At 36.9% G+C, this 14,553-nt stretch overlaps 1 pseudogene; it reads right to left on the bottom strand.

The window, feature by feature from the left end:
• Positions 1–13,686: 13,686 nt before the first annotated feature.
• LOC130040958 (uncharacterized) lies at positions 13,687–13,783 on the bottom strand (annotated as a pseudogene).
• Positions 13,784–14,553: the final 770 nt, after the last annotated feature.

Genomic DNA, 14,553 nt, shown 5'->3' with positions numbered 1-14,553 from the left:
TATTTGAGGAGCAAGAACACATGGCTGTTATCGTTTCTTAAGGTAATTTTTGTTGCTTTTATAGAATATGTTTTCCCTTAGTTTTTGTTAATAGCTTCAGTTTCTTAGAAAGCATCATAATAAATTATATTATTTTAAAAAAATTATAAAAGGTGGGTTTGTAAGTGGATTCTGTATGTATGGAACCTGGAAACCTATATTAAACATGATGTTTATAACAGAAATACCATCTGCACTTCTATTTTTATTGTAGTACTATTCACAATAGCCAGAAGAAACTATGATATAACTGCACAATGGAATACTATGCAGTTGTTAGTAAACTGACGTCATGAAATTTGCTTATAAATGGATGTACAAGGAAGAATATCATGCTGAATGAAATCAGACATAAGGAAAGGGATATACTGATTGGACTACCCCTTTTTTTGGGTTATAAAAAACCAGAGTATGAGACTAATATCCAAGGATAACAGAAACACAGGCCAGGAGAACTGGTCAATGGTTGGACACTTGCCTCAAGTGCTGAAGGCAGGCATTTGGAATAAAGAAAGGACAGCTATGACAATGATATTTGGAAGTGATTACTCTGGCTGAGAACGGAGTACTGAAAATAGGTAAAGGAACAAAGGTTATAACCTCTCAGTATCTGTATTACAATCCATAATGCCCAAAGGATGAGAGAGAGAGAGAGAGAGAGAGAGAGAGAGAGAGAGAGAGAGAGAGAGAGAGAGAGAGAGAGAGGTGCTTGTCATAGTGTAGAGACAGCAGGCTGTCAGGTGGGGTTTGGGGTTGGGAGAGGGAGTGGTGGGAGAAAAACTGGTTACAGTAGCAATGAAACTGTATACTAGAGGAGGTTGGGTGTTAAATATCCTATGATTGAAACTGAATCCTGAAAAGGTTTGTAATTTTTGTCTCGTGCTGATTCAATACAAAAAACATGATATTTAGTTTCTACTACCATGCTTAACCTATGAATTAGCTGAAATTTCTTTTTATCACCTTGGCTGCCCTCATTACATGGGTTCCTGTGTGGTAAAACTTTTTTTGTTTTATGGGAACTTAAGAGACAAAACTAAAAGGGTTGGGACTTCTGGTGGAAGGAGAAAAGAGCACAAAATCCCCTAATGACCACAGCTCAGCAGGGTCAGCTAACTTGCGTTATGACTGACCTCCTTCACTGATTTCCTCTTTTTTAATGTGGAAAAGTAAAATGACTTTGCAGGCTTCCAGGGGATAGTCCCCTCCAGTTCACACTATTTTCTTTTCGATCAAAATTGTTTAAAGATTATTTTAAAAGTTTGGAGCTTAACATGCAAAAAATGGGCTTAGAACTCTGCCTAACACCATGTACAAAAGTAAGATCAAAATGGATTAAAGACCTCAACATCAGACCATTCAGCATAAGGTGCATTGAAGACAAAGTTGGCAAAACCCTCCATGACATTGAGGTTAATGGTATTTTCAAAGATGCCACGCCACTGGCCGAGCAAGTGAAAACAGAGATAGATAAATGGGACTATCTTAAACTAAGAAGCTTCTGCACCTCCAAAGAAACAGTGACCCAAATACAAAAACAGTCTACAGAATGGGAAAGGATATTCGCTGAACACATATCTGACAAGGGGTTGATATCAAGGATATACAAATTACTGGTTGAACTCCACAAGAAGAAAACATCCAACCACATCAAAAAAATGGGGCAATAAAATGAACAGAAAATTTCTCAAAGAAGAAATCCGAATGGCAAAAAAGCACATGAGAAAATTCTCTACATAATTAATCATCAGGGAGATGCAGATCAAAATGAGATACCACAATGAGATACCATCTCACACCTCAGAGACTGGCCCACATTCAAAAGAACAAAAGCAACCAATGCTGGCGCAGATGTGGCAAGAAAGGGACACTCCTTCACTGTTGGTGGGAATGCCGACTGGTTCAGTCCTTCTGGAAAACAGCATGTACAATTCTCAAAAAATTAGAACTTGAACTCCCATTTGACCCATAAATAGCACTCCTGGGAATATATCCCAGAAAGGCAAAAATGTATAGTCAAAGTGACATCTGAACTTGTTTGTTCATTGCAGCACTCTTTACAATAGCCAGAAACTGGAAGAAACCTGAATGCCAAAGAACAGATGACTGGTTAAAGAAACTTTGGTACATCTATACAATGGAGTACTATGTAGCTGTTAGAAAAGATGAAGTCATAAAATTTACATACAAGTGGTACAATATGGAAAGTATAATGCTAAGCGAAATGAGTTAGAAAGAGAGAGATAGACATAGAAAGATTGCATTCATCTGGGGGATATAATGTAACAAAATACGAGATTAATACCCAAGAATAGCTGAGATCAGCACCAGGAGCATTACTCCATAGCTTAGAGGCCAGCTGGGCATTCTAGGGGAAAGGGCAGCTCAGATTGAGAGGGAGCACCAAATAAAGTGTGTTTGAAGGATCCACCCAGGAGGGGAGATGCATGTTGAAAGTAGACTATGGACTGAACATGTTTGCCACTCAATGCCTCTTTTGCAGACCACAACACCCAAAAGGAGAAAGAGAACAAAAGGGAATGCCCTGCCACAGAGGCAGGGTGGGATGGGGTGGGGGTGGAGGTGGGAGGGATATTATCCACGGTGGCAGAAAATGGGCACTGCGGGAGGGATGGGTATTTTATCATTGTATAATAGAAACCCAGGCACAAAAAATTATAAATCTACAACTGTACTTCATGGTGTTTCACTAATAAAAAGAAAAAAAAGGAAAAATATTGGAGCTTAATGATTTGTTCTCATATATTTTCCCTACATGGTATAATTTGGCATTGATCTAGGAAGGCCAGCATGAAAAAGTTGAGGTGTATATCTTAACCACCAATGCCAAAACCACTGTAAGTATGGAACCCAAAGTACAATAGTTAAACTTCAAAATGTGTTCGTCAAGGAAATCGGTGGGAATGCAGGGCGAAATGGGTCGTTTGTTGGTCGAGGGATGAAGACACTGGTGGTGTGATTAGAATTGGAATATTGTATGACAAAACTCCATTATAAATGACTTTGTAAATCAAAATTGCCTAAATGTTAAAAAAAGAGAAGTCAAATTATGTATATATCTCAAGAAAGCTTGTCTTAGCAAATTTTGGCATGGAAAGCATAGTTGGTAGAGAGATGGAGAAAGAAAGGGAGAGGTGAAGGTTGGGAAGAGAATCCTGGATATCATGGAAGAGATGAAAGTTGATCTTAGAAGATTTGGAGCCATCAGAGTTTAGAGAGTTAAATGGTGAGACCATAGCAGTTTAGATACTTAAATAGTGAGATTAGTTTAAGTCATCAGCAGTGTATACATAGAGTTCAAAGACCTCACAGATATTCGGGCTATATTAACTAACTAGGGGACCGTTTTTTTCCTGAAGCACTATTTAAGTATAATGTATTGCCAGAAAGAATGATAAGAAGCTGGTTCTCTTTTTCACAGATTGATACAATAGAGATGAAAACTTTTATACAAAGGAATCTATCACCTTGTCCTGTTGCTCTGCTTTCTTTTCATCATTCCATTCTCCCCCATGACCCTACCTAATCAGGGCTCTCCACATTTCTCAGCAGTGTCACCACATAGTTCAGAGCATGTGTTAACTGCCAGTAGCTCACAGCTCTCATGTTTTACCCACACCCAGGCCAGAGCTATCCTTCTGCAAAAGAAGATGTCTACTGAAGGCCCATTCTTCCTTGAAGTGGCAGTCATGGTTTACCTCTTATTAATCATTGTGTTTACAAATTTCGATGAATGTCACTATACTAGTGACAGGGATTTTCCAAACTAAGGGAAGAATAAACATTTTTCATTAGCCCAAGAATTATGGGCAGTTATTTTCTATCCACTGCAAATAATATATGATAAGTAGTCAACAGCACTGAAGTAAAAACAGGGACATTTGTCAATTTGGTGCCATGACTAATCAGTCTTAGTATAAATATATATTTCTAATAAAAAAAAGCAGAAGAAAACGAGTTGGTTGCTGGCAAAGAATGCCAAATCTCTGCCAAGAAATCCCTTGAAAATAAAAATTGTGACTATGTACAGAACATGATTGCCACTCAATGCCTCTTTTGCAGACCAAAACACCCAAAAGGAGAGAGAGAACAAAAGGGAATGCCCTGCCATAGAGGCATGGTGGGATGGGTGGATGTGTGTGGGAGGGATACTAGAATCCATGATGGTGGAAAATGGGCAATGACGGAGGGATGGGCATTTGATCATTGTATAATCGAAACCCAAGGACAAAAATTGGTAAATCTACAACTGTACCTCATGGTGTTTCACTAATAAAAATTAAAAATAAAATGAAATACAAATTGTTTTGTCTGCCAGAGATCAATAGATGGGAACCTGAGTGAAGGCAAAAGATTAAGTTTGTTGACTTTTATTTTTCCTTGAGTATATAAATTTGATTTTGGAATCAATTTATTTGACAGTTTATCAAGACAGAGAAATTTTCATCACTTCTCTTATTTAAAAGTATAGTGATACACCATATCTCTATCTCACTTTATTTTTATTTCTGATAGTTTGACACAATAGATATGTCAAAATCATAGATAAATGTCAATTATTTAAATACTTTTTGTTATTTATAATTACTTTATAGAACTGCTTAAATTTTAGGATTATGCAGAATCAACATGCATGTATCACATTACACTCACCACTGAAAGGCCTACTCTGTCATTCACCATTGTTCAATTTTTCCACTTTGATTACACCTTTCCTCCTGGTAACTAAATAGTCTTATAGTGCTATAATTTGTTTTTATTGCTTTGAAAAGATCAAAACTATGCAATTTTCAACATTGAATGAAACTAGAGGATATCATGCATGTAAAGTTATCCTTAAGGAAAGGAACAGATACAGAGAGATTTTTCTCATATATGGGATGTAAAGACACACAGCAAAGTAGCAACAAAGGATCAAGAGCAATGTAAGGGGAGAACTGATCCACACAATTGAGTCAGGGGATTGGGAGGGAGGGATTCTGGGGGTTTGGGGGAGAGGGAGTGGTTATTTTTTGAGAGAATGAGGAGTGTCATGTCGGAATTATGTGTATGACAAACCATAATTAATTGAATTATAAATCATAGAATATAAATAATGATTTAGACGTTTGTCTGTCCCATTTTATTCTTTTAATTTGTTTTCTCCATATGCTACATATGCATGAACTTGTAGGATGCCTATCTTTCTCTGCCTGATTTATGTCACTAACCATAATATCCTCATGTTATCCATTTTTATCAAATAATAAGAAGATTTCACTTCATACAACTGAGTAGTATTCCATTGCTTTACCACCTTTCATTTTCAAAATTTGTGGTTTAAAAGATACAAATATTGGTTTTAACATTGCTCTGGTGCTTTAAAATATTTAGTTTAGTGAAGCAAAATAGATTTTATTGAAAAACACTTAGAAACTTGTGAAACAGGTGTAGGGTGGAATGGAATATATGTTCAAGAGAGAACACTCGTTTAACAAAGCAAGCAAAGAGAGACATGGAGAAAGGAAGCACGGTATTTCTTCAAGGGAGAACACAAATTTGAGGACCAAGCCGACTCTGGTAGTTTAGGAAAAAGAACTTGGAGTGGTATGAACTTAACTTGTGCACTTTAGGGGAGAACCTGAGTGACATTATTAGAAGTATGCTCAGGATATCTTAAACGGGAGGCTGCACTTGGAGTGAGAAGGGTAGAGTGTTCTTTCGGGAGATCTGGACTATGGAGAACAGTAATATTATAACATTAATGATAGTATCTTACCGTGGGATTCCAAAAAAATCTTTAACAGTGGCGTAAGAAATGATAACATTCTTAGGTATTTGGATTTCCTGTGGAAACTACTGGGAAGCTGTGTTGATGCTCTGGATGTCTCCAACTGAAACAAGGTCAACAAGTCATGAATGAAAAATTACAAGTTAGATGGATCAAGGATTCTGATCCCAGTGGAAGGCTAGCTTTTGGTTGGACAATTTCTACTCATGGCCTGATGTAGATTCTGATCCTGGGATACGTATCAGACAGGGATCCTCAGAAGTGAAGCCTCTGAGAAAGAATTCATTCATGCCAATTTATGGGTTATCAATGTTTGCTCATGGCTGCTACCATTATAGCATGCCATTCAATGGTTTTGTGGTATCAATTTACTGTGTCAATGTAAAGATGAAGTTTCTAAATCAAAGGTAAAAATCTGAGGCCCTCAAGATGATGAATTATGGGGATGGGGGGGGAGCTGGAGCTATAGTACAGCAGGTAGGGCATTTGCCTTGCACATGGCCTACCCAGGATAGATTCCCAGCATCCTGTATGGTCCCCCCAAGCACCGTGAGGAGTAATTCCTGAGTGCAGAGCCAGGAGTATCCCCTGTGTATCGCCAGGTGTGACCCAAAAACACACATAAAAAAGATGATGACTTACCTTTAGATATTTTGAAGTCAAGTAGAAACAGCCAGAAAACTCCCCAGAAAAGACTTCTCCAGGATCAAAAACATCATCACCTCTAGCGTGAGAGCATACAGAAAATAAGGTTTCCATTTATGCCAAGTTAAAGCAAGCCATACATGATCTTGGAAAGTCTGTCAAAGGAAAGCATGGATTTAGGAAGGATAAGGTGACAACTGGGTCTTATAATATACAACATATATATTAAAATATACAATATTTTATAATTATTTATGTATATTTATTTATATTAAAATATAATATGCATCTTAAAATATACAAGAGAAGCAAAGGTCATGAAGTAGGAGGTAAGGTGGCAATCAGGTCTACTACAAAAAGCATTTTTTAATAAAAAGAGAAAATGTAATGAGACATCAAATAAGACCTTTGTAAATATTTAAGAACAGGGTTATAACTCAGTGATTCAGAATTTGCCTTCCATTGTATGATGATCTGTGATTGATCCTTAGCACTGGAAACAACATTGTTTTTAAGTTTTAATTTCTTTCTTTCTTGCTTGCTTGCTTGCTTGCTTTTTTATTTTTTGAGTCTTACCTGGCTATGTATAGGCGTTATTTTTAATTTTTTAAAAAAGTTATAATTTTACTTTTTTACCTGTAGTTTAAAACGAAATATAAATTATTTTAGAGTAAATATATGTGAAGAAGAATAAAATTTACAGGAACTATTTAGTATTCTTAATGATATTGCAGTCAGAACTTTGAGTATTATGAATGGAGAAAAGAGGCACTATTTTGTTGACGGTTACTCTAACTAGATGTTCTGATGATTATTGGTTCTTTGGGGACACATCCAGTCATGTTCTGGTGCTGCTTTGGCTCAAGGGTCTCTTCCAGTGTTGCTCTATGTTGTGCCAGGAAATGAGTCTGCTTCTTTTACAGGCAAAGTCCACAGTCGTTCCAGTGAGCTATCACTCCAGTCTGAAAGGCTCTTAAGAAAGACTCTCATTTCACAAAATAAGTGGGGAACCTTTATTGCAGATGCTTGTTTAAATTGTTTGGCATGGAACCAGAGACACCAGCTTTCATTCAAAAAGTGGCCAGTGAGATTAATACCAGGAGTTTTGCTCCATGGTTTGGAATCCAGCCACACATTCTAGGGGGAAAGGGAACTCATATAGAGTAAGGAGCACCAAATAAAGGGTGTTTGGAGGATCCTCCCAGGATTGGAGAAGCATTCTGAAAGTAGAGTATAGACCAACATGATTGCCAGTCAATGCCTCTTTTGCAAACCACAACACCCAAAAGGAGAGAGAGAACAAAAGGGAATGCCCTGCCACAAAGGCATGGTGGGATGGGGGGATAGGGGGTGGGAGGGACACTGGGACCCGTGGTGGTGGAAAATGGGCACTGGTGGAGGGATGGGTATTTGATCATTGTACAATTGAAACCCAAGCACAGAAATTTGTAAATCTATAACTATACCTCATGGTGTTTCACTAACAAAAATTAAAAAAATATATAAATGACAGAGAATGGGCACTGATTGAGGGATGGGTACTGGATCATTGTATAACTGAAACCCAAGCACAAAAATTTGTAAGTCTACAACTGTACCTCATGGTGTTTCAGTAATAAGCATTAAAAGAATAAAAAGTGAGGCAATGCATAAAAAAAAGTGGTCAGGTACCATCAATGCTGCTGCCCACACCCACACCGGGAGTGACAATGCTATGAGCAAGGGTTTCCATACTTGGATTCTCAAGATAGTGCCCCAGGAAATACTGACACGCAGCAGCATTTTGGACCCAACCTATTATAAAACTTGTTAGAGGTTAATTGATACCAAACAAGAAAATTGAGGACTGTTGTGTAGCTTCTTTCATAATTTATTTTTCTCTTAGTAGCTTGTAGTGGTAGTGGTATATTCTATAATAAACAGGATTGCGTTTTTAAAATGTTGAATGCCTAAGGTATATAAAAGAGGCAAAATAAAATGAGTAAATCTGTACACACATGAACACTTTTGTTGTTTCTTTAGGAATTGCTTGGATGAAAACTGTAGATGGGTAGCATGTATTTAAGTAGCTGGAGATAGGGATCAGGGGTGGTGTGGACTGCAGGGGAGGGTGGAAAGATGGGAAGAGATTATAAGTGTGTGTGTTTATGAGTGCTATTGTGTGAGAATGTTGAGTTTATAAGAATTCATGCATGCATGTGTGAGTAAGAAAGAGAGAGAGAGAGAGAGAGAGAGAGAGAGAGAAAGAGAATGAGTGTGTGTGCATGTATCCGTGTGTGTGTTTTCTTAGAAAAATCCTATATTTCACCTGAACTACTGTACCAAGTGATGCTATCATTCATTATGAGAATGTAATAAATAAATTTTATTAAATTCAGGTGGTGAAATATGTTGGCCTTTAAGCCCTTCCCCTCCTCCAATTCATCAAATTCTTCTTATAATTTTCATTTACTCCCTGACCTCTTCAGGACTCAATTGGATTCAATCTGCCACATCCAAATTTATCTCTTTTAGAAAAAGTAATTAGATTAAAATATAAATCACACTATTGTTAACATTCAAGTGGGTTCTAATGATAATTAATAATTTCTATTCATAGAAGTACTTATTCAGGCCACACAATAAGGCAAAATTCAGAATACTGGACAGAAGTCAATTATTTCTCAAGCAGAACTAGCTATATTATAGCCATTCTAAAGATGTTAGAAATTTGCAGTCCAGACATTAGAGGTTCATGCTATGAGTAAAATATTTCTTGTTTTCTCACCTGAATCCTATTCTCGATAATAATAATTGAATAAATGAATAAGTGACAGAAATAATTGAATGTCGTTTTCTTCACTTGAAGGTTTTATTCACAGATCTTGTCTCATAAAAAGTATTCAGAAAACATTATATTAAACAAAGATTCCATGGTGATTAATCAGAATTCTTATGTTTGAAAGTGACAAACTCATACCACACTCATTTTAAACTAAGAAGATACTTGATTCATGTACCTATAAAGCTGGAGTACCCTCTAGGTATGGTTGGGCCCAAAGAGTTGATTTTTATTTATTTACTTATTGATTGATTGAGTGATTGACTGAATCACCATGACTGGTTGACTGAATCACCATTGAGTGATTGACTGAATCACTGGGACATAAAGAGATACAAAGCTGTTCATGAGTAGGTTTCAGTCATACAGTGTTCCAAGACCCATTGCTCCATCAGTGAACATTTCCCACCTACAGTGTCCCCAGTTTTCCCCCTGAAATCCTTTCTCTCCCTCTCTCTCTCCTCACCCCCGGCCCCTGTCTCTCCCTTTCTTCTACCTATGTACCTATCTACCGATCTCTCCCTTTTCAGGCATCATGGTTTACAACACAGCAACTGATAGGTTACCATGTTTCTTCCTTTACCTATTTTCACTTCACAGTTCTTTTCCAGCATCATCATTTCCAACTATCTTTGTCATAGTGGTCTCTTCTCGATCCCAACTGCCATCTCCCGCAGCCCATAAGGTAGGCTTCTAACAGTGGACCAATCATCCTGGCCCTTATTTCTACTGTCCTAAGGTATTAATCTAAAGTTATGTTTTTTCATATCCCACAAATGAATGTAATCCTATATCTGTCTGTCTCCTTCTGACTCATCACACTCAGCATGATACTCTTCATGTACATCCATTTATAAGCATACTTCATAACTTCATTTTCACTAACAGCTGCATAGTATTCCATTGTTTAGATATACCATAGTTTCTCTAACTAATCATTGAGAATTCTTGGGCATACAAGTTGTTTGCAGATTCTCACTATTGTGAATAGTGCTGCAATGAACATAGAAGTGCAGATAGCATTTCTGCTGTGTGTTTTGGGGCCTGGGAGTATATTGCCAAAGTGGTATTGCTGGATTCATGGAAGCTCAATTTGTAGCTTTCTGAGAAATACCCATATCGTTTTCCGAAAAGGCTGAACCAATCGGCATCCCCACCAACAGTGAAGAAGAGACCCTTTCTCCCCACTTCCATGCTGACATTGGTTGCTCTTGTTCTTTTTGATGTGTGTCAATCTCTGTGGTGTGAGATATCTCATTGCTGTTTGGATTTGTATCTCCCTGATGATTCGTGATGTAGAAAATTTTACCTCTGTTTTTTGGTCATTTGTATTTATTCTTTGAGGAAGTTTCTGTTCGTTTCTTCTCCTCATGTTTTGGTGGGGTTGGATGTCTTTTTCTCATAAAGTTCTACCAGTGCCATATATATCTTGGGTTATATACAATAAGGGGTTAATTGTATGGGTATTGCATAAATAATTTTCCCCCATTATGAGGGCTGTCTTTTTATCATGGTCACCATTTTTTTCTGATTGCAGAAACTTCTTGGTTTAATGTAGTCTCATTTGGTTATCTTCACTTCCTCTTCCTTGGTCAGTGGTGTATCATTCTAGAAGTTTCCCTTAGCTTTAATGTCATGGAGGGATCTTCCCACATTTTTCTCCATATATCTTAAGAACTCAGGTATGATATTGAGGTCTCTAATTCATTTGATCTGACTTTGTGCCTGGCACTATAAAGAGGTCTGAGTTAAATTTTTTTTGCATGTTGCTGACCAGTTTTCCCAGCAGCACTTGTTGAAGAGACTTCCTTGCTCAACTTCATATTTATTGAGCCTTTATGATACATTAGGTAATAATAATCTGAGGGCCAGCGTCAGGATATTTGACTATATTCCATTGACCTGAGGACTCTCTTTATCTGAATATCATGCTAATTTGATTACTACGACTTTCTAGTAGGGTTTGAAGTTGGGGAAGGTGTTCCCTTCTTCTTTTTACCAAAGATTGCTTTAGCTCATCATGGGAGTTTATTGTTGTGTATGAGTTTCAAGAGGGTTTAATCGATTTCTTTGAAAAATGTTATGGGTATCCTTATAGAAAGTGCATTAAATATTTATAGCGCTTTGGGGTGTATTGCAATTTTGACAGTGTTAATCCTCTCAATCAATGAACATGGGATGTGATTCCATTTCCTCATATCCTCTTTTATTTCATGAAGTAGTGTTTTGTAGAGTTTTTTTGGTATAGGTCCTTAACCTTTTTAGTTGATTCTAGTATACTTGATTTTCTGAGGTTATTGTGAATGGGTTTGTTTTTCGCCTATCTCTTTTTTCTCTTTCATTAATAGTATTTGGGAAAGCCATGGACTATTGGATATTGATTTTGTAATATGCTACTTTAGTAAACAAATCTATTCTTCCCAGGAGCTTTTTGGTAGATTTTTGGGGATTTTCTAAGAATACTATCATGTCATCTCCAAATAGTAAAAGCTTGAGTTCTTTCTTTTTTTATCTAGATGCCCTTGATATCTTTTTCTTACCAAAATCATATGGCAAATACTTCAAGTACTATGTTGAATAGGAGTGGTGAGAGTGGGTAACTTGTTTTGTGCCTGATTGTATTTTGGGAATCTAGCTCATTGATTTTTCTCCAAGCCTTTAGTTTTTCCCCGTTGAGAATAATGCTTGGTGTGGGTTTGTAGTAGTTTGCTTTGACTAGATGGAGGAAAGTACTTTCGACTCCCATTTTGTTGAGAGTTTTTCATCATGAATGGGTGCTGGATCTCATCAAATGCTTTATCTACATCTATTGATATTATCATATGATTTTTATCTTTATTTTATTGAGATGGTGTATTCTGTTGATTGACTTGAGAATGTTAAGCCATCCTTGCATCCCCAAGATAAACCTACTTGGTCATAGAGTGTGACCTTTTGTTGAGTTTCTGATTTCTCTTTGCTGGTATAATCTTGAGGATCTTTGCATCTGTATTTATCAAAGAAATAGGTCTGTAATTTTCTTTTTTGTGGTTTCTCTGTCTGATTTGAATATCAGGGTGATCTTTGTCTCATAGAAATTGTTTGGGAGTATTTCTGTTTCTTCAATTTCCTGGAAAATCTTAAAAAATGTTGGCAGTAGGTCCTCTTGAAAGGTTTGAAATACTTCATTAGTGAATCCATTTGGGCCTGGGCTCCTGTTTTTGGGGATACTTTTGATTATCATTTCAATTTCCTTGTAGTGATGGGTTCGAGTTTTCAAAATATTCTTGGTTCAGCCTTGGGAGGTAATTGGAATCCAGTAATTTATCAATTTATTCAAGATTCTCTCATTTCCTGCTTTAAATATTCTCAAAATAATCTCTGATGATCCTATGGATTTTGTAGTTTCTATTATGATGTCCCCCTTTGCATTTCTGATTCGGTTTATTAGGATTCTTTCTCTTTTCTTCTTTGTGAGTCTTGCTAGTAGTTTATTGATCTTATTTATTTTCTCAAAGAACCATGTCTTGCTTTTGTTGGTCTTCTGAATTGTATTTTGGGATTATATCTCATTGATTTCTGCTCCAGGTTTTATTATTTCTTTCCTCCTGTCAAGTTTGGACTCCTTTTCTTGGTCATTTTCCAAAATCTTGTGCTGTAAGTTATTTTTGTAGGCCCTTTCTTTCTTCCAGTTGAATTCTGGCGGAGCTATAAACTTTCCTCTTAGAACTGCTTTTGCTCTGTCCCACAAGTTCTGGTAGTTCCTCGTTGTCATTTTTTCTGGAATCTTTTTATTTCCTCTTTGATTTCTTCTCTACACCAATGGTTGTTTATTACTTCCCTCAAATAAAATATTTTCTTGCCGAGTTTTTGTCTGTTTGATCTATTGAGAAGTGAGAAAGTACTGTTGAAATCTCCATCTAGCATTGTGTTGCTATCAATGTTTTTCTTTAAGTCTATTAGAAGTTGTTTTTACATATTTTGCTGATCTGTCATTAGGAGCATATACATTGAGGAGGGTGAGTTCTTTCTGATGTACAGATCCCATGATCATTAAGAAATGACCTTCACTGTCTCTTATAACCTTTAGCCTGAAGTCCATGTGGTCTGATACTAGTATTGCCACTGCAGCTTTTTGGAGGTGTTCTTTTCTTGAAGAATCATTTTCTAGCCTTTGACTTTGAGCCCATGGTTGCTTTGATTATTCAGATGTGTTTCTTCCAGGCAGCAGAATGTTGGGTTCAGTTTTCTATTTCATCCTGCCATCCTGTGCCTCTGAATTGGTGCATTTAGTCCATTGACATTGAGAGAGATCATTGTGATGGGGATTTTTGCTATCTTTATGTCGAAATTTGGAGTACTTGTGGGGCTTGTCTTAGCTTAAAGTAGCCCTGTTAATTCTTAATGCAACAAAAATATGGAACACTTTACAAGTTGGCCTGTCATCTCTGTGTAAGGATCATGCTAATCTCTATATCATTTCAATTTTAGTATATGTGTTGCCAAACTGAGTATAAGAGCTGATTTTTTCCCCTATTTTTCTCTTCTGATTTCTTTGAGTGTTGTCCTTACTCACTCCTATGGCAGACAGTTATTCCCAATCTAGGAAGGTATTTCAAAGCAGCTTGAAGTGATAAATTTAGAACATTAATGTCCCAGAAGGAAAAGTATGGTTTTTACCATATTATCTTTTACCATACCCAGGGCATCAGTTTTGCAAAATAATCCTTTTGGAAGATGGAGAATCAGTGTTGTTTAATGCTCTTCCCTGAAATCTTCATTAAGAAAATTAAACTGGAGCCTTTTGCTATTCTCACCTCGGTCCCGTGTACATCTCCAGAAAACGGTGGATGACGTTGTCCGCACCTTGACCACCTTGAAAGTAAGTAGGATTTTTCTCCTGAAGGAAGAGGTGAGAAGCATATTGATGATTTCATTCCACTTTATTACAAGTTCAACTTGAAGGGAATGTGAGACTCATGAGGCTCCTGTAAAGGACAGAAAAAGGGTCTCAATGTAATTTAATGGCCCAGACACATTAACAACACAAATGACTCAAAGTAACCTGTGTGCATCTTTATGTGTATAGTGAGTTTTATATCTACTCATAGTGATTCTCAGTCATTCCACATGGGCAAAACAGACCTGTAATTAAAAATCTAGTTCTCTGAGCAGAATGAGCTTTCTTAGGTGATTGAACATGTGTGTAATATTTTATTACTAAGCACATACAACTGTTTGAATGATGTGTACTTTTCGATCAAAATTTAAGTCCAAA

The sequence above is a fragment of the Sorex fumeus genome, unplaced genomic scaffold, assembly GCF_029834395.1.
Source record: "Sorex fumeus unplaced genomic scaffold, SorFum_2.1 ptg000095l, whole genome shotgun sequence".
Taxonomy (NCBI): Eukaryota; Metazoa; Chordata; class Mammalia; order Eulipotyphla; family Soricidae; genus Sorex; species Sorex fumeus.
Note: the sequence above shows the minus strand (reverse complement) of the source record. Positions and strands in the feature narration are given on the sequence as shown.